The 22520-nt window shown below is 30.0% G+C and overlaps 5 pseudogenes; 3 read left to right on the top strand and 2 right to left on the bottom strand.

Moving 5' to 3' along the window:
• Positions 1–186: 186 nt before the first annotated feature.
• On the top strand, positions 187–1326 carry LOC145982410 (cytochrome b pseudogene; annotated as a pseudogene).
• A 7416-nt stretch (positions 1327–8742) lies between these two features.
• Positions 8743–15288, bottom strand: LOC145982409 (NADH-ubiquinone oxidoreductase chain 4 pseudogene; annotated as a pseudogene).
• On the top strand, positions 9759–10536 carry LOC145982433 (cytochrome c oxidase subunit 3 pseudogene; annotated as a pseudogene).
• On the bottom strand, positions 11683–13096 carry LOC145982379 (NADH-ubiquinone oxidoreductase chain 5 pseudogene; annotated as a pseudogene).
• Positions 15289–15674: 386 nt separating the features above from the next.
• On the top strand, positions 15675–16561 carry LOC145982408 (cytochrome b pseudogene; annotated as a pseudogene).
• The last annotated feature ends 5959 nt before the right edge of the window (positions 16562–22520 follow it).

Raw genomic sequence — 22520 nt, 5'->3', positions numbered from 1 at the left:
CTACAAAATATAGATACTTATACAACCTGAAGAAGTACACCACCCTTACCAGGAATAAAATTATACAATGAATCCATTATAATAATAACTACTATAACAGTAGTATATCTATTTATTACATTAATTGCAATTGTAAAAATTACTAGACTTTCACATGGGCCTCTAAAAATAATTAAATAATTACAAATGACAAAACCAGCACGGATTTATCACCCTCTACTCAAATTAGCAAATAATGCATTAGTAGACTTGCCAGCCCCACTAAATATTTCCTATTGATGAAATTTTGGCTCACTCATAGGAATATGTCTTTCAATCCAAATCTTAACAGGTCTTTTTTTAGCAATACATTATATTTCAAGAACAGATTTAGCCTTTTCTAGAGTAATACACATCTGCCGAGATGTGAATTATGGGTGAATACTACGAACTATTCATGCTAATGGCGCCTCCATATTTTTTATTTGTATATATATACATGTTGGACGAGGAATATATTATGGATCCTACTTATATTTTCACACATGATCTATTGGGGTTATAATTATATTAGCAACAATAGCAACAGCATTTGTTGGATATGTATTACCATGAGGGCAAATATAATTTTGAGGTGCCACAGTAATTAATAATTTACTCTCGGCAATTCCATATTTAGGGACTACGTTAGTCCAATGAATTTGGGGGGGATTTGCAGTAGATAGTGCTACACTAACTCGATTCTTCGCCTTTCATTTTTTATTACCATTTATTTTAATAGCAATATCCATAATTCATCTACTTTTCTTGCATCAAACTGGGTCTAATAATCCACTATCTATTAATAGCAACATGGATAAAATTCCATTCCACCCATACTTCTCAATAAAAGATATATTAGGGTTTATACTTATAATTTTAAGACTAATACAACTCTCATTAATATTTCCAACAACCCTAGGAGACCCTGAAAACTTTACCCCTGCAAATCCACTAGTAACCCCAGTACACATTCAACCAGAGTGATACTTTCTGTTTGCATACGCCATTCTACGATCAATCCCAAATAAGCTTGGAGGAGTAGTAGCACTAGTATTATCTATTATAATTTTATTTATTATACCAATACACCATAAAAGAAATTTTCGTGGACTACAATTTTATCCATTAAATCAAGTATTATTTTGATTAATATTTGCAACCTTTATTTTATTAACCTGAATTGGAGCCCGACCCGTAGAAACTCCATACATTACTACTGGGCAAGTATTAACAATTATATATTTTATATATTTCATTATATCCCCAGCAACCCTACTACTATGAGATAAAATCTTAAAAAAATGACTTCTTGACTGAAACTTTAAGTGTATGTCTTGAAAACATAAAATAGAATATAAATATTCTAGAAGTCTTCACATTCTAATTATTATGCAACTAAATATAAATTGATACAATCAACCCCCTAAAACCAACAAAAAAAAAAAATAATTTAAAGAAACCGGAAGAAAACTTTTTCAAGCTAAATATATAAGTTTATCATAACGAAATCGTGGTAGTGTCCCTCGAATTCAAATATAAATAAATCCTAAAAAAAATAACCCTTAAGTAAAAAAAATAAGAAAAGTGGTATCCCCCCAACAATAAAATTCTAAATAAAACACTTATAAATAAAATACTAGCATATTCAGATATAAAAATTAAAGCAAATCCACCAGCGCTATACTCAACATTAAACCCAGAAACAAGTTCAGATTCCCCCTCAGCAAAATCAAAAGGAGTCCGGTTAGTTTCAGCTAAACAAGAACTCAATCAGGCTAACGCCAACGGTAAAGCAATAAAGATAAACCATAAATAATCCTGAAAAACATTAAATAAAAGTAAATTATAGCCACCAATTAAAAAAATAAAAGATAGTAAAATTAATACTAATCTAACCTCATAAGAAATAGTTTGAGCAACGGCTCGAAGACCCCCAAGTAACGCATAATTAGAATTAGATGCCCACCCAGCAGATATTACTCTATACACTCCTATTCTCATACAACATAAAAAGAAAAATACCCCCAAATAAAAATTAAATAATAAGGTGTGATATGGAAAAACAACCAAAGACAAAAATAAACTAAAAACTGGAGATATATAATATGGATAATAGTTTCTCAAAGTAGGTAATGTTTGCTCCTTAGTAAATAATTTAACTGCATCAGCAAAAGGCTGAAAAATACCACAAATCCCAACCCGATTAGGCCCCTTACGAATTTGAATATAACCTAAAACCCTGCGCTCAAATAAAGTAAAAAAAGCAACTCTAATTAAAACACATACAACTAAAATAATAAAAGAAATAACTCCAATAAATAAATCTGATATCATCTACTATAAAAAGAAATTTATCTTCATTATTGAATTCTAAATTCAATGCACTTCTCTGCCATAATAGTAATTATTATTAATCAATATTATATATATAATATAAGTATTTGGTCCTTTCGTACTAAAACACTTTTAATATTAAGAGATAGAAACCAACCTGGCTCACGCCGGTTTGAACTCAGATCATGTAAGAAATTAAAGGTCGAACAGACCATCAAATTTGAAATGCTACCCCCAAATGATATCTTAATCCAACATCGAGGTCGCAACCCCTCCTGTCGATATGATCTCTCAAGAAAGATTACGCTGTTATCCCTAAGGTAACTTATTCTTTAAATCACTAAAAATGGATCCAAATAACAAAAATTATTGAATATTAAATAAAAAAGAGCTAATTATTATCTTCCCATCACCCCAACAAAATACTATTTAATAATATATATAATTATATTACTAATCAAAACATCATTAAAATAATATAAAGATCTATAGGGTCTTATCGTCCCCTTAAAAAAATAAAGCCTTTTCACTCTAAAGTAAAATTATATATTAATTAACTAAAGACAGTCTATTCCTCGTCCAACCATTCATTCTAGCCCCCAATTAAAAGACTAATGATTATGCTACCTTCGCACGGTCAAAATACCGCGGCCATTAAACAAATGTCATTGGGCAGGTTATACTTCATATAAAAAATCATGAAAATATGTTTTTGATAAACAGGCGAGAATAAATTTTGCCTAATTCCTTTAATTAATTAAGTAAATATACTAATAGAATCATAATTTCAAAATAAAACCAATTAAAACATATAATTAAGTAAGCAAGTAAAACCAAACTAAATTTTTAATAAAATTTCAAATAAATTATAACAAAATTACAAAAATTAGCAATCTCCAAACCAATAAATATAATAGTTTAATATAAAGTTATAACCAACATATTAACCAGAAGCACATCCCCCTAGTCATAACTAAACATTAATATTATAATATATATATATTAATATAAAAAATATTAAAATGCAAAGCTATATTAAATATAATTCCCTAATAACTAGATATAAGGTAAGTCGAATAACATTTTATTACAAATAACAATTTTAACAGAAAAATATAACACTTTTACCTTAAAATTAGTCTACTAGCTCCTCACCCTTCGAGAAAATAGAATATTCAATTAAAATTTAATCCTCCCTGATACAAAAGGTACGATTATTGACATCTCCTATAATAAAAATCAATATTTCATATATTTAATAAATCCCAACACACTACTAATAACCTATAACAAACTAATTCATATACACTAAGTATATAACCAACCCCAATAAAATTACTTTTCATATAAAATCAACTTATAAACTAAATTCAAATAGTAATAAAATTTCTATCAAAATATGTCGAATTGCACGACTAACTACTCAATGTAAATGAATATTCTAACTAACAGAAATATTTTGATATTATATTCAAACTAGGTACACCTTCCGGTACACCTACTATGTTACGACTTATCTCACCTATATAAATGAAAGCGACGGGCGATGTGTACATGCCCTAGAGCTAATAAACCAAAATGTTATTCTAAAACAAAATTACAATTAAATCCAATTTCAAATATAATTTCAATATATTATCCAAATCAACATAATGTAACCCATCTCCACCCACTAATAAGCTGCACCTTGACCTGAAATATATTTCAACAGAAAAAAAGAATATATATATTTAAATATTCAAATTACGGTGGTATACAAACTGATACTTTACAATAATAGGTCAAATAAAACGCGGAATATAGATTACGGGACAGGTTCCTCTAAATAGAATAAAGCACCGCCAAATTCTTTGAGTTTCAAGATCATAACTAATACTACTCAAACCAAATTTACAATGATAATAATAGGGTATCTAATCCTAGTTTAACATATCGCCTTTATAGAATTAATAAAAATAAAGAACAAATTATATTAAAAATTTCACCTAATAAATAAAATATAAACAACCAAAAATCAATTATTACTACAATTAAGCCAACAACTCTCCACTTATGTCCCCACGTCTAACCGCGGCAGCTGGCACGAATTTAGCCGGACAAAATAAATATTAAAATTTAAAATCCTGTAATCTAATTTACATTAAAATTAAACAAAACCACACACTGCGAACTAAATTCAAATACACCGTCTCAACCCATAAAAAATTGGCGGAAATTTTCCCTCTCTTTAATAAATACATATGTAAAATTTAACTAGGGAATTTTAAGCTAGAATAAAACTTTAGTTCTAAAATATAAAGAGAGGTTCTTTATTATTATATAGTATGTATTATATTAAATTAAATTATAATTAGAAATTATCTCACGAAAATTTCCTCCCTTTTTATTTTTACTCACTTTCCCATACTATATAGAACACAATTTTTTTTTCCCTCAAAATTGTGTTCTATATAGATATATTAACTTCTTTTTTCTCTAGACTCAATAAGTATTAAAATGACATGTTAATTAAGTCAATTACTTTAAGTTAGACTTCAAAAACTTTAAAAAAATTGGATAAAATTAAAAAGGATTCTGAAGTATTTTATATTATTTAATAAATAGGTTCTACTTATTGATCATAACAATAAAAGTCTAATAAATAGTATTATTAACCCACTATTATAACTTATATATAAATAAGATGTCTGAAAAAGGATTACCATGATAGGGTAAAGTATACATGAAATTTTACATGTTCTTATTAATTTATTTGTAACAAAAATGAATTTTTATAATTGAAAGAATTAAACTTTCTCCAATGGTATCAAACCCCATAGTGCATCATACACCAAAATATAATAAAAAGGTAAGCTAATTAAGCTAGAGGGCTCATACCCCACATATGAAGGTCTATAATTAATCCTTCCCTTTTTAATGCTCACAACCCCCAAGAAAATAATATTCCTATTGACCCTCACAATAGGAACCCTCCTTTCTATTTCTTCCACCTCATGATATGCAGCCTGAATAGGCTTAGAAATTAATCTAATATCTTTTATCCCATTAATTTCTACACCAAATAATCAACGAAATACAGAAGCATCACTTAAATACTTCCTAATTCAAGCATTAGCATCATCAATAATTTTGGCTGCAGCATTAATTATAATTAATGCTGCAAACTTCAATATACAGATCCAGCTTTTAACCATAGCTTTATTAATAAAAATAGGAGCTGCTCCATTTCACATTTGAATACCAGAAGTTATAGAAGGAATAACATGAATTAACTGCCTAGTAATAACAACTATTCAAAAAATTGCTCCATCAACATTGCTTAGTTATGTAATTGACAATTTAAACATAATTTTAATTTTAACAATTAGAACATCAGCAATTATTGGAGCAATTGGAGGATTAAATCAAACCTCGTTACGAAAAATTATAGCCTTTTCATCAATTAACCACATATCATGAATTATTCTAAGAATAACATCAGAAGATAATACCTGGTTAACATATTTACTACTATACATCCTTATAACTACCTCTACCATTATGTTATTTTCAATAAACAAAACATACTACGTCCATCAACTGTTTATATTAAAACTTCCGCCCATTAAAAAAATATCTTTATTCATATCAATATTATCTCTTGGTGGACTACCACCTCTACTAGGGTTTTTACCAAAATGGATAGTCATTATCCAAACAACCAACTTTAAGCAATTAATTATAATTATAATCCTAATTAGCATATCGTTGCTAACCTTATATTATTACTTACGAACCTCACTTACATCAATTTTAATAAATTATAAAACTAATATATGGAATATCATTACTTAAACTTAAAAGAACAAGTATTATCAGTAGTTACAATTTTTCTCTCAGTATGTGGACTACCTATAATCCAACCAATTTACATATCTCTATAAAATCTTTATAAGGTCTTAAGTTAATTTTAAACTAATGACCTTCAAAGTCATAAATAAGGGGTACTCTTTTAGGCCTTAATACATATATGTATCACCCTGAAATTGCAGTTCAAAATTATTATTCTTAACTATAAAGCCAAAATTTAATGAGAGAGTTTTAAACTCATAAATAAATTTACAGTTTATCACCTATAACTTCAGTCATCTCATTCTTGCAACGATGATTATTTTCTACTAACCATAAAGATATTGGTACAATATATTTAATTTTCGGAGTATGATCAGGAATAGTTGGAACATCATTAAGTATCTTAATCCGTATAGAATTAGGCCAACCAGGAAGTTTAATTGGAGATGATCAGATCTACAATGTGATTGTAACTGCACACGCATTTATTATAATTTTTTTCATAGTAATACCTATTATAATTGGGGGATTTGGAAACTGACTAGTACCTTTAATAATTGGAGCCCCAGACATAGCCTTCCCACGATTAAATAATATAAGATTTTGATTACTACCTCCATCATTAACTCTACTATTATCAGGAAGAATTGTAGAGAGTGGTGCAGGAACTGGTTGAACAGTATATCCTCCCCTATCTGCAGGAATTGCACATGCCGGAGCCTCTGTAGATTTATCAATTTTTTCATTACATTTAGCAGGAGTATCCTCTATTCTAGGGGCAGTAAATTTTATTACAACAGTAATTAATATACGAACTATAGGAATATCCATAGAACGAGTACCATTATTCGTATGGTCAGTAGTAATCACTGCAGTTCTACTATTATTATCACTACCAGTTCTAGCAGGAGCAATTACAATGCTATTAACAGATCGAAATTTAAATACCTCATTTTTTGACCCATCTGGTGGTGGAGACCCAATCTTATATCAACACCTATTCTGATTCTTTGGACACCCAGAAGTATATATTCTAATTCTACCGGGATTTTGAATAATTTCACATATTGTAACTCAAGAAAGAGGTAAAAAAGAAACATTTGGAGTTCTTGGAATAATTTATGCAATAATAGCAATTGGGTTCCTAGGATTTATTGTATGAGCACATCATATATTTACTGTAGGAATAGATGTTGATACTCGAGCATATTTTACTGCAGCTACAATAATTATCGCTGTACCAACAGGAATTAAGGTATTTAGATGAATTGCAACACTACATGGAACACAAATTAATTACTCTCCATCAATATTATGAGCATTAGGATTTATTTTCTTATTTACAATAGGGGGATTAACAGGAGTAGTATTAGCAAATTCATCACTAGACATTGTGCTGCATGACACATACTATGTTGTAGCACATTTTCATTATGTATTATCTATAGGAGCAGTATTTGCTATTATAGCAGGACTAGTACATTGATTTCCATTATTTACAGGAGTAATAATAAATCCAGATTGATTAAAAATTCAATTTATCTCAATATTTATTGGAGTTAACTTAACATTCTTCCCACAACATTTTCTAGGATTAAGAGGAATACCGCGACGATATTCGGATTATCCAGATGCATACACAATATGAAATGTTGTTTCAAGATTAGGATCAATCTTATCATTTACAGCAGTAATTATTATAATATTTATTACCTGAGAAGGTATGACAAGTGCCCGACCAACATTATTTAATCTACAACAAGCATCATCAATTGAATGGTATCAAATGTCACCTCCCTCTGAACATACATATTCAGAACTCCCAATACTACTTACTAACAACTAATTTTTAAGGTGGCAGAGAAGTGCATTGAATTTAAGCTTCAAATATAAGGAATATCCCTTACTTAAAAGTGGCAACCTGAAATCAAGTAGGATTACAAGATAGATCCTCCCATTAATAGAACAAATAATATTTTTCCATGACCACACAATATTAATTTTGATTATAATTACAGTATTAGTAGGATACTTAATAGCATCATTATTTAATAACAAATTAACAAACCGAATACTTTTAGAAGGACAAACATTAGAAACAATATGAACAATTATACCAGCAATTACCCTAGTTTTTATTGCCCTACCCTCTCTACGTTTATTATACTTATTAGATGAAATTAATCAACCTTCATTGACCCTTAAAACTATTGGACATCAATGATATTGAAGTTATGAATACTCCGATTTTATAAGGGCAGAATTTGACTCATATATATCCCCAACAAATGAAATATCTATAGACTCATTTCGATTATTAGATGTAGATAATCGAACAGTATTACCAATTAACATAGATATCCGAGTACTAACTACATCTGCAGATGTATTACACTCATGAGCCATACCATCCATAGGGATTAAAATAGATGCCACCCCAGGACGACTTAACCAGGCAGGAGTAAATATTAGTCGAATTGGCTTATTTTTCGGACAATGTTCAGAAATTTGTGGTTCTAATCATAGATTCATACCAATTATTGTTGAAACTACAACTCACAAATCTTTTATTAATTGACTAATAAAAATTATACAAGAATCATTAGATGACTGAAAAGTAAGTAATGGTCTCTTAAACCACAAAATAGTAATATAACAACTACTTCTAATGAAAAGAGTTAGTTAATCTATAACATAGGAATGTCAAACCTAAATTATCTTTATAGATACTTTTTTATTCCACAAATATACCCATTAAATTGAATTATTCTATTTATAATATTTATGTCAATTTATTTTCTATTTATAATCATCAATTATTATAATTATAATAAATTATTAAATAGTAACAACTTTAAAATAGAAAATAAACCAAAAATTAAATACTGAAAATGATAACAAGATTATTTTCATCATTCGATCCAACATCATCAATTATAAATATATCACTAAATTGAATAAGAACATTCCTGGGATTATTAATAATCCCAGCCCCATTTTGATTAATACAATCACGAACCTCTATATTATATAACATAATAATAATAAAGTTAAATGAAGAATTTAAAACATTTTTAGGGATAATTAGTCACCAGGGAAGAACCCTAATATTTATTAGTATATTTTCAATAATCTTATTTAATAATTCAATAGGATTACTACCCTATGTTTTTACTAGATCAAGTCACTTAGTATTTACCCTAACCCTGGCCCTACCAATATGATTATCATTTATATTATTTGGGTGAATCAATAATACAAAACATATATTAGCACACCTAGTACCGGAAGGTGTGCCAGCACTATTAATACCAATTATAGTAGGTATTGAAATAATTAGAAATCTAATTCGTCCAATAACTCTATCAGTGCGACTAGCAGCAAACATAATAGTTGTACATTTAATAATATCAATAATTGGAAATACAGGAACAATATTAGAAATTATTGGACTTTCAATATTAATTTTAGCACAAATTATATTAATTATTATAGAAACAGCCGTAGCATTTATCCAATCTTATGTATTTGCCTTATTAATTGCTATTTATTCTAGAGAATCAAAATAACCAATGTCAGCAAACCAAAACCACCCATATCACCTAGTAGATCAAAGCCCATGACCAGCAACAGGAGCTATTAGAGCAATAATATTAACAACAGGGATAATTAGATGATTTCACCAACAAAATATAATTCTATTATCAATAGGAATAACAACTATACTTCTTACAATAATTCAATGATGACGAGATATTTCACGAGAGGGAACATATCAAGGATTACATACAAATCAAGTTATAATAGGACTACGATGGGGCATAATTCTATTTATTATCTCAGAGGTATTATTTTTTGTATCCTTCTTTTGAGCATTTTTCCGTAGAAGATTATCCCCAACAATTGAACTGGGGATATTATGACCACCAAGGGGAATTACTCCATTTAACCCAATACAAGTACCTTTATTAAATACAGCAATTTTACTAGCCTCAGGAGTAACAGTAACATGAGCCCATCATGGGTTATTAGAAAAAAATCACTCACATACAACGCAAGCCCTTATATTAACACTAATATTAGGAATATATTTTACTATTCTTCAGGCATATGAATATTATGAATCCCCCTTTACTATCGCTGATGCAGTATGTGGATCCACATTCTTTATAGCAACAGGATTTCATGGGTTACATGTTATTATTGGATCAACATTCCTAGGGGTATGTTTAGCTCGACACATCTTATGCCTTTTTTTCACCAACACATCACTTCGGATTTGAAGCAGCAGCCTGATATTGACATTTCGTAGATGTAGTATGATTATTCCTTTATATTTCAATTTACTGATGAGGTAGATAATTTACTTAGTATATTTAAAGTACGCTTAACTTCCAATTAAAAAGATTATAATAAAATAAAGTAAATAATTAATATAATCATAAGTACCTCATTATTAATTATAATAATTACCTCAATTGTAATATTATTATCCACATTACTATCAAAAAAAATAATTACAGACCGAGAAAAAAGATCACCGTTTGAGTGTGGATTTGACCCAAAATCCTCAGCACGAATTCCATTCTCTATAAAATTCTTTCTAATTGCATTAATTTTTCTAATTTTTGATGTAGAAATTGTATAACTATTACCAATAACAGTTATTATTACTAATTCAAAACTAATATATTGAATATGTGTTAGACTCCTATTCCTATTAATCTTGCTTTTAGGTTTATATCATGAATGAACCCAAGGATCACTAGAATGAGCATGCTAGAGTAATAGTTAATAATAATATTTGAGTTGCATTCAAAAGGTATTGAATAGTTCAATTTACTTTATTGAGCAAGAAGCAAAAGCAATCAGCTTCGACCTGATTAAATTTTTATATATTACCCTTGCTTATTTGACTGAAGCCAAAGGAAGGCGGCATATTAATGTTAATAATAAAATTAGGATTATATCCTCAGTTAAGGGGTATATTATTAAGTGGGGGCTGCTAACTTCCATCTTTAGTGGTGAAACTCCATTAATACTCTCACACTATTTCTTTAGTATAAAATTACATTATCTTTTCATGATAAAGCTGAACTTTAAATAAGTTCAAGAAATGCCTATAGAATTATTTTATCCTTCCTAATAACTTCAATATTATGCTTTATTATAAGCTATATAAACACATATAAATTATTAATAAAATTACTATTAAAAATGAAAATATAAAATAAATATTAAAATAATTAGAATGTATTAATTGGATATTTAAAGAACCACTCCTTATATATTTATAGACTCCCTGTCCCCCCATAAGTTCACTTCATCCATAATCAACAGCCTTAATATATAGACCTCCAGTAATAAATGAACTACCAATTAATCCACCAGAGGATAAATAAGGTAAAAATCATATCCCCCTAATAAATAATATATTATTTTATTATTAAAAAATGGATAAATTTCGAACAAGAAAGATGTAATATTATACCCAATTCACCCTCCCAATAAAATACATATAATTGCCCCTATTTTCAAACTAAGTGGGATAATAATAACAAAAACAGAAGGAAATATTAATCATATTAACCCAGAACCACCTACAATAGATAAGAATAATAGGCCTAACATACCTTTAAATATGCCTCATCCCCCATCATCTGAAAAGAATTGAAATGATATACCTCTATAAGATTTACCAACTAAATAATAATTTAATCGAAAACTATAGGCTACAGTTATACCCGTAGAAACTCATAATAAAACAAATATTACTAAATTAAAAGAAGATATACTTAATATTTCCAAAATTAAATCCTTAGAATAAAACCCAGCCAAAAACGGTATTCCACATAAGGCAAGACTAGAAATTATTATACAAGAAATAGTTATTGGTATTTTATTAATTAATTAATTAATTAACGAATATCCTGAACATCCCCTATTACATGAATAACTACACCGGCACATAAAAACAATAAAGACTTAAATATAGCATGTGTCAATAAATGGAAAAATGATAACTCCTTTAACCCCACAGATAATGTTAACATTATTAACCCAAGTTGTCTTAATGTAGATAAAGCAATAATTTTCCTCAAATCATATTCAAAATTAGCACCAACCCCAGCTATAAATATAGTTAACCCTGACAGTAATAAGAGTATCCTACCAAAAACAGTATATATATCAGTATATCTCCAAAACGAATTAATAAATAAACTCCAGCAGTAACCAAAGTAGAAGAATGAACTAATGCAGAAACTGGGGTGGGTGCAGCCATAGCTGCCGGCAATCATGCAGAAAATGGAATTTGTGCACTCTTTGTTATCCCAGCAATAATAATAAATCTAGTAATTAATATTATATCAAAGTCAGAAACTAATCATAAATAATAGATATAATTTCAGCTACCATAATTTAATATTCAAGCAATAGATAATAAAATAAATACATCACCAATTCGGTTAGACAAAGCAGTTAATATTCCAGCAGAATAGGAACGAACATTCTGATAATAAATTACTAGGCAGTAAGAAACTAGTCCTAGACCATCCCATCCTAAAATAATTCTAATAATATTAGGATAAATAATTAAAAACATTATAGACCCGACAAATAATAAAACTAAAATAATAAATCGATTTATATTATAATCCCCTTCTATGTAAGAACCTCTATAATTAATAACCATAGAAGAGATATATATAACTAATCCTATAAAAATTAAAGATATTCAATCAAATAATATTGTTATGATAATACTAGAACTATTCAAATTAACAATATTTCACTCAATAAAAATTGTAATATCCCTAATTAAAAATATTATCCCTAATAATAATAAAATTATTCTACTAATTAATAAAATAATTGATACTATACTTGTAATAAAAAAATTAAAAACCATTGATCTAAGAACTTTTTAGCTACCAGTAAGTCCACAACTTACTATTCTACTTAAACTACTTAAATAATTTAAATTCAATGAAATATTGGAGAACAAAAAACAATTAAAAAATTTAATGGAAATAAATGACAAAATAATAATAAATATTCACGAATGTTACTTCTTCAGCAAGAAAATACACCAGAGTAGTATATTCCATGTTGAGTGTAAGAATATAAATATAAAGTATAACCAGCACTTAAAAAGGAGAGTAATGCAACACCTACAAAACTAAAGTAGGATCACCCAATAATTCTATTTAATAGACTAATTTCACCCAACAGATTAATAGAAGGGGGGCAGCTATATTAGTAATTCTCAATATAAATCATCATAAAGATAATCTAGGAATATAACTAATTATCCCCCTATTAATTAATATACTACGACTACCTAATCGTTCATAAGTAATATTTACTAGACAAAATATTCCAGAAGAACAAAGACCATGTGCTACTATTAAAGTAAGACTACATGCCCCTATAGTTATAATCCCCATCAAAACAAGACCTATATGTGCTACAGATGAATATGCAACCAAAGCCTTTAAATCAATTTGACGTATACAAACAAGACTAATTATTCAAATTCCAACAATGCTAATACCAAATCAAAAAATATTATATTTAACAGCTAATCTCTCAATACAAGAAATAATTCGCAAAATCCCATACCCTCCGAGCTTTAATAAAATCCCAGCCAAAATCATAGACCCACTAACTGGAGCCTCAACATGAGCCCTAGGTAATCACAAATGAACCAAAAATATAGGTATTTTTACTAAAAAGGCAAACACCATTCTAATATATCAATATTAATATATCTAAATATATATATATATATAAACCCCCACCTTATAATTTAACATAAAAATACCAACCAAAAGAGGTAAAGAAGCAAGTAATGTATAAAAAAGTCAATATACCCCCGCTTGTACTCGTTCTGGCTGATACCCTCACCCTAAAATTAAAAATAAAGTAGGTACTAATGATCCCTCAAAAAACAAATAAAATAAAAAAAAATTATTCTTATAAAAGTTAATATTAACAATAATAATAAAATAATTAACAAAAATATAAATCTACAAGGATAAAAATAAATAGATATAATACTATTTCTAGCCACTATTATTAAAAAAATAATTCAAATGCTAAGCAAAATTAAAGAGTAAGACATCACATCTAAGCCAATAAAATAACCAGCCCCCCATACTCCGATACCAAATCATACTATTAATAAAAACAAAAAACAACCAAAAATAATAGAAATTTGAACCACCATTCATAAAGAACTATTAAATCTCAAAAGGATTAAAAATATAAAATAAAAAATATATTTTAACATTTCAATAATACAAAAGAATTAAAATAATCATTACCATGAGTACGTGTAACTGATACTATAACAGATAGACCAAGAGCCCCCTCACATACACAAAACGAAATAAATAATAAACAAAAATAAGTTTCTTCCTGATTATTAATAAAATAATAAGTTATATATAAATATAAGGATAACACAATAAATTCAAGTCTTAATAGAGTTACTAATAAGAGCCTACGTTGAGAAATAAAGCATAAAAATCTAGTAAATAAAATAAATAATATAAATAATACTCTTAACATAAGTTTTTATAGTTTAATAAAAACAAAGGTAAAGGTAAAGTGTTCCCCTGTGCATAGCACCACGCCATAAAGGCGTATAGGGTGTGTGAGGGTAACGCCCCACACTTTCTTGATCCGGTCGTGAGTGGGGGTGATGTGATCAGCATCACGCCCCTGACCGCCTTTACCCCCCAGGGTTTCCCCCAGGTACCCATGTTATTCGACGCTGGGTAGGCGCCGGGGCCGCTTTCACCGTTAGAAAAGTTCCCGGATTTGAACCGGCCGGGGATCGAACCCGGGAAAACAATGGTCTTGTAAATCATTAATGAATTAATAATTCTAAAAACATCAAGGAAGATATAATTACATCATCATTAGCTCCCAAAGCCAATATTTTTATTAAACTACCCCTTGATATTAAAATACAATTAATACTAATTACTGTTATATTACTATTAGCACTAATAATATTATACATAAAACATCCACTGTCTATGGGGATCACACTAATTATACAAACTATTACTGCATGCCTAACAATATCCACATTCTTAAAATCCACATGACTTTCCTATGTATTATTTCTAGTATTTTTAGGAGGAATATTAGTTCTATTTATTTATACAACAAGACTTACACCAAATGAAATATTTAAAATAAGAACAAAAATAATAATTATGAGTGTAACTTTAATATTATTATGTTTATTTATATTAATAATAATAGACCCATTATTAACCCCCTCAATACTACAAAATATAGATACTTATACAACCTGAAGAAGTACACCACCCTCACCAGGAATAAAATTATACAATGAATCCATTATAATAATAACTACTATAACAGTAGTATATCTATTTATTACATTAATTGCAATTGTAAAAATTACTAGACTTTCACATGGGCCTCTAAAAATAATTAAATAATTAAAAATGACAAAACCAGCACGGATTTATCACCCTCTACTCAAATTAGCAAATAATGCATTAGTAGACTTGCCAGCCCCACTAAATATTTCCTATTGATGAAATTTTGGCTCACTCATAGGAATATGTCTTTCAATCCAAATCTTAACAGGACTTTTTTTAGCAATACATTATATTTCAAGAACAGATTTAGCCTTTTCTAGAGTAATACACATCCATATTTAGGGACTACGTTAGTCCAATGAATTTGGGGGGGATTTGCAGTAGATAGTGCTACACTAACTCGATTCTTCGCCTTTCATTTTTTATTACCATTTATTTTAATAGCAATATCCATAATTCATCTACTTTTCTTGCATCAAACTGGGTCTAATAATCCACTATCTATTAATAGCAACATGGATAAAATTCCATTCCACCCATACTTCTCAATAAAAGATATATTAGGGTTTATACTTATAATTTTAAGACTAATACAACTCTCATTAATATTTCCAACAACCCTAGGAGACCCTGAAAACTTTACCCCTGCAAATCCACTAGTAACCCCAGTACACATTCAACCAGAGTGATACTTTCTGTTTGCATACGCCATTCTACGATCAATCCCAAATAAGCTTGGAGGAGTAGTAGCACTAGTATTATCTATTATAATTTTATTTATTATACCAATACACCATAAAAGAAATTTTCGTGGACTACAATTTTATCCATTAAATCAAGTATTATTTTGATTAATATTTGCAATTTTTATTTTATTAACCTGAATTGGAGCCCGACCCGTAGAAACTCCATACATTACTACTGGGCAAGTATTAACAATTATATATTTTATATATTTCATTATATCCCCAGCAACCCTACTACTATGAGATAAAATCTTAAAAAAATGACTTCTTGACTGAAACTTAAGTGTATGTCTTGAAAACATAAAATAGAATATAAATATTCTAGAAGTCTTCACATTCTAATTATTATGCAACTAAATATAAATTGATACAATCAACCCCCTAAAACCAACCAAAAAAAAAATAATTTAAAGAAACCGGAAGAAAACTTTTTCAAGCTAAATATATAAGTTTATCATAACGAAATCGTGGTAGTGTCCCTCGAATTCAAATATAAATAAATCCTAAAAAAATAACCCTTAAGTAAAAAAAAGTAAGAAAAGTGGTATCCCCCCAACAATAAAATTCTAAATAAAACACTTATAAATAAAATACTAGCATATTCAGATATAAAAATTAAAGCAAATCCACCAGCGCTATACTCAACATTAAACCCAGAAACAAGTTCAGATTCCCCCTCAGCAAAATCAAAAGGAGTCCGGTTAGTTTCAGCTAAACAAGAACTCAATCAGGCTAACGCCAACGGTAAAGCAATAAAGATAAACCATAAATAATCCTGAAAAACATTAAATAAAAGTAAATTATAGCCACCAATTAAAAAAATAAAAGATAGTAAAATTAATACTAATCTAACCTCATAAGAAATAGTTTGAGCAACGGCTCGAAGACCCCCAAGTAACGCATAATTAGAATTAGATGCCCACCCAGCAGATATTACTCTATACACTCCTATTCTCATACAACATAAAAAGAAAAATACCCCCAAATAAAAATTAAATAATAAGGTGTGATATGGAAAAACAACCAAAGACAAAAATAAACTAAAAACTGGAGATATATAATATGGATAATAGTTTCTCAAAGTAGGTAATGTTTGCTCCTTAGTAAATAATTTAACTGCATCAGCAAAAGGCTGAAAAATACCACAAATCCCAACCCGATTAGGCCCCTTACGAATTTGAATATAACCTAAAACCCTGCGCTCAAATAAAGTAAAAAAAAGCAACTCTAATTAAAACACATACAACTAAAATAATAAAAGAAATAACTCCAATAAATAAATCTGATATCATCTACTATAAAAAGAAATTTATCTTCATTATTGAATTCTAAATTCAATGCACTTCTTTGCCATAATAGTAATTATTATTAATCAATATTATATATATAATATAAGTATTTGGTCCTTTCGTACTAAAACACTTTTAATATTAAGAGATAGAAACCAACCTGGCTCACGCCGGTTTGAACTCAGATCATGTAAGAAATTAAAGGTCGAACAGACCATCAAATATGAAATGCTACCCCCAAATGATATCTTAATCCAACATCGAGGTCGCAACCCCTCCTGTCGATATGATCTCTCAAGAAAGATTACGCTGTTATCCCTAAGGTAACTTATTCTTTAAATCACTAAAAATGGATCCAAATAACAAAAATTATTGAATATTAAATAAAAAAGAGCTAATTATTATCTTCCCATCACCCCAACAAAATACTATTTAATAATATATATAATTATATTACTAATCAAAACATCATTAAAATAATATAAAGATCTATAGGGTCTTATCGTCCCCTTAAAAGAATAAAGCCTTTTCACTCTAAAGTAAAATTATATATTAATTAACTAAAGACAGTCTATTCCTCGTCCAACCATTCATTCTAGCCCCCAATTAAAAGACTAATGATTATGCTACCTTCGCACGGTCAAAATACCGCGGCCATTAAAAAAATGTCATTGTAATAACGAAATTCTGAGCCTGATATAGAATAGATTTCATATGAAGGAAGTGCACTAACTTCTGTATAATCGTCGTAGAAGGAAACTTTGTTTTATTGGGACTCCCCGATGGTACAGTGGTAGCACTTCACCTTGTAATCAAGGGGTGCCGGGTTCGATAATCCGTGAAGGAACATAGTGATTTGAATCCCATTTTAAAGTGTGGGTCCATTTCCGATTAGCTTTTCTCTGAATCAAATGAAGGAATGTTGTAGCTGTTCTTTTTATTCTGTAAATTTAGCCTTCAAGTTTATTAGCAAAATACATGTAGTATCTACTGTCTACATTTTCAATCGTTACTAAACAAATTTCACAAAGTAGTTTTATCAAACTTCAGAGGGAAGCTGACAGCAATGTTAGGGTGGCGGGAGTCTGTTTACGGCCAGGGCGTTTTCCGAGACTATTTTTCGCCGCTTCCCACTGACAGAGGTTTTGCTTTGAACAATGGTCACCGTTCTTTCAGGGGGCAAACCTGCAGTAGCGGGTAAGTGCCATAAATCCAGGCCTAAAGTAGGAATGAAAGTTGATGCAAGGGAGGGGCAATAAAAAAATCTGTAATTTGCTTTGCTTGCTGACAGGAAGTTTTGCAGGAAAAGCTGAAAAGGAAAACGGCAAACTTTGAATGCAAGAGGGACAGTGAACACAAGTTCTTTGTATTATTCGCCGACACACAAGCTTCCATTTCGAAGGTGAGGCTATCAGCAGCGAAGTTATTAGAGGGTTGGAAGCAGTGACGACGCCAGAGGAGGCAGGGGGGCGACACTTCGCCCTCTCCCGGGCCCTCCAACTGAAGTTAATTAAATATCAAATAATAAAGAGAGTTCATTTATAAGTATATGACGATTTTCACCTTTTCAAAGTGGTGTATTCTGCATGATATCGCTTTCCTGTTTATAATACCAACTTGATTAACAAATATTAATTTGTTTAGTATATATATAGCTATGTGTATGTGACTTTCGTTCAAGATTCCAGCGCCGACCTGGGCATAGGTGATTTCTCATTCATTTATGTCCTATAATTGTCGAGATTAACCTAAGTTTTAAAAAGTTTTAAGAACTGGGAAAAAGTGTTGAATGTGGATGGTTTTAAAACATCACGAATATTTTCAGGACCACAAGACATCATCTGTAGTACGCGCAAATTATTCTAATCGTGGTCGTTAGTGACAACGCTAATTATTAAACTACATTCAAAGTTGATTCAAGATTTGATTGGTTGGTTGATTTTGTGTTTTAAGTCCATTTTATGCACAGAAAATTCAATCGGGACTTAGCTCAAAGTGCCTCTACTGGGTATCGAACCTGGGACGAAAGGTGATCGAAAAAACCCGGCACTAAATGTCAGTTGTTGTGGATTCATCGCGGTTTCTTACTATTCAGGGACTTGAATTTCGAGATGATGAGTCTGAGGAAACCTTAACAAAGGGAATTTCTTCGATACTCTTGAAGTTAATGAGGATATATTATTTCGAAATGTATTGAACATGAACCTTAAAATGCAAATTACTCTTAAAATTCGAATCAAAACATATCGCGGGCACGTAAAATAACGCAATTTAGGATTTGCCACGCTTCAATCATTGGATACAGGTTCGCTCTTTCTCGAACACATCAACATCGAAGAACATCTTCCCACGAACAACATACGTGCCTGTAATTGTTTAGCACAGACATACGTTGGAGTGGTAGAGTAAGAGTAAGTAATGCCAGGGTCAGAATATTTCTTGAATCGTGAGTAACTGTAATCTTTGTCTGATTTTTTTTATCCTGTGATAACATTTCCCTGAAAGGTGAAATACAAATTTTGCCCAAAACTCTTCAGCATTACGAAGATGGTTGTCCTTACAATCTTTGAAAAGGCTTGCTCGAAACAGGATGCTGGATGCAAACTGCCTCATTTGGCTGTTCTTGCCATTGAGAAGAAATGTCAAGTCCTGGACGTACCAAAGGTGGCAATGTGTTCTCCAAACCACACAGAGCAGAATTCTCCTACAGGAGAAATACACTTCACTAAGTGCCTCACATTGTTTCTAATACTTAAGAAGATTCATTTCTTCCAACGTCACGTTTATTTTGCAAGAAAATTAAACTCTTCGAAGCATTTTTTCGTCATTTATATTATTATCTTATAACTTAAATATTTATATCAGTAGTTTCATCTCAAGAAAGACGATGAATTATAAAATTATGAATGTCTTTCAATACTGAAATAGGCTACTAGAGACAACGCAACTTACCAATAAAAAAGAATTAATGTCTTTATTAAAACGAATCATGTGGAGATAAACTAGTAATCAAGAAGTAAATTTAAGCAGTAAACGTCCACTCTAAATAAAAGACAAACACAAAACACCATACATGAACATAATAATAAAATAATTATTATAATAGTCATTATTATAAGTATTATTATATATGTATATATATATATGAGTAGTGGTTTCTGGCTTTTTAATGTGACTACCCCCTTACAATATTTTGTTGCCAACCTTTCGCCCCCCCCCCAGTCACATTTCCCTGGCGCCGTCACTGGTTGGAAGTAAATTTATTAGGACGAGGAAAGTAACATTAGCTGTTGACGGTGTTGCACCAAAGGACGTGAAATGTGGTACTGTTTGTATAAATTATAGGAAATTTAAGCAAAAAAATTATAATTGTTGAGACTTGAGAGTTGTTTCCTTAAGATAAAAAAGTTCAGATAAAACAAGAATTTAGCCTTACTGTTATGAAAAGAAATAACGCAGTACAGGGAAAGAATAACTCCTCACATGTGTCGCACCTGGTGCATCTAAACATATTTTTTTCAACTATATCATGTCTGAAAGAATCATTGAAGTTGGGATTTTAGTAACTTTAGGAGGCACGGCTCTGTAAATGTGCGATATAAAATATATGCAGGTTTGCCTTCCATACGTGGTGGTTTTGTCACGTTTCTTCGCTTCGTACAACATACACTTTTGCAGGAACGGCTTCTTGCATCCTCCTGGGACCTTGCTCTAGCTAAATATATTTGTTTAGCATAATTGATGGTTAATTATTCCTGCCGAACAAGAATTTTATTGCGATCATACGCTCTCTATTTGTAATGTACTAAGTATTGAAATGTTTTCTTACTACACATTTAAAATCTCTTTTGTTGCTCCCGAGCGCCAAGCTTAGAATTTAAAGAAGAAATGTACATTTTCATAGTGCACGGAAGTTCGACATTCAGAAAGAAAGAAGGTCTAGTGGAAAACATTTCAAAACTTCCAAAAGGTATAGCAGTAATGAAAAGAGCATTCTTGTATGGAAGCCAGAAAAACCACAAGGTAGATTTCATAAGATACCTAGCAATCAGTAACCAACAAACTGCATTTTTAATATTAATGTCCTCATTATTAACGAACCTTATTTATTCTCACCACGCAAAGGGTAAAATATTTGGAGCTTTATCCCACTTTCCGGAAAAAAATATTTTGTGTTTCGAGAAATTCGCGTTCGATGCTGATACCCACTTCAAAACCCATTTTCTATACAGACCAAGGCAGAGATGATTTACTTCAAAATGTTAAATTATTATGCTTTTCAGAGGCTGAAAATCGTTTTAATTATGACATTTAACATTTTTCGAGAAATACGCGTTCAATGCTAGTACTCGTTCGAAACTCATTTTCTCTACAGAGCTAGTCAGAGATGATTTTCTCTAAAACGTTCAATTATTAAGCTTTACAGAGCCTGAAAAGCGTTTTAATTCTGACATTTCTACTATAGGATCAAAACTTAATGTTTTGAGAAACTCGCGTTCAATGCTAATACTCACTAAGACGCATTTTCTATACAGACTAAGCCAGAGATGATTTACTTTAAAATGTTAAATTATTATGCTTTTCAGATCCTGAAAAGCGTTTTAATTAAGACATTTGGACTATAGGATCAATATCTGATTTTTCGGGATATACGCGTTCAAAGCTAGTACTAGCTTGAAACTCATTTTCTCTACAGACCTAACCTGAGATGATTTTCTTTAAAATGTTGAATTATTAAGACTTTCAGAGGCTGAAAAGTGTTTTAATTCTGAAATTTCGACTAAGGATCAAAACTTGATTTTTCGAGAAATTTGCGTTCAATGTTAATACTCACATGAGACTCATTTCTATACAGACCAAGCCAGAAATGATTTTCTTTAAAATGTTGAATTATTATGCTTTTCAGAGGTTGAAAAGCGTTTTAATTAAGACAT

The sequence above is a fragment of the Lepisma saccharinum genome, unplaced genomic scaffold (genome assembly GCF_977018435.1).
Source record: "Lepisma saccharinum unplaced genomic scaffold, izLepSacc3.1 HAP1_SCAFFOLD_162, whole genome shotgun sequence".
Taxonomy (NCBI): Eukaryota; Metazoa; Arthropoda; class Insecta; order Zygentoma; family Lepismatidae; genus Lepisma; species Lepisma saccharinum.
Note: the sequence above shows the minus strand (reverse complement) of the source record. Positions and strands in the feature narration are given on the sequence as shown.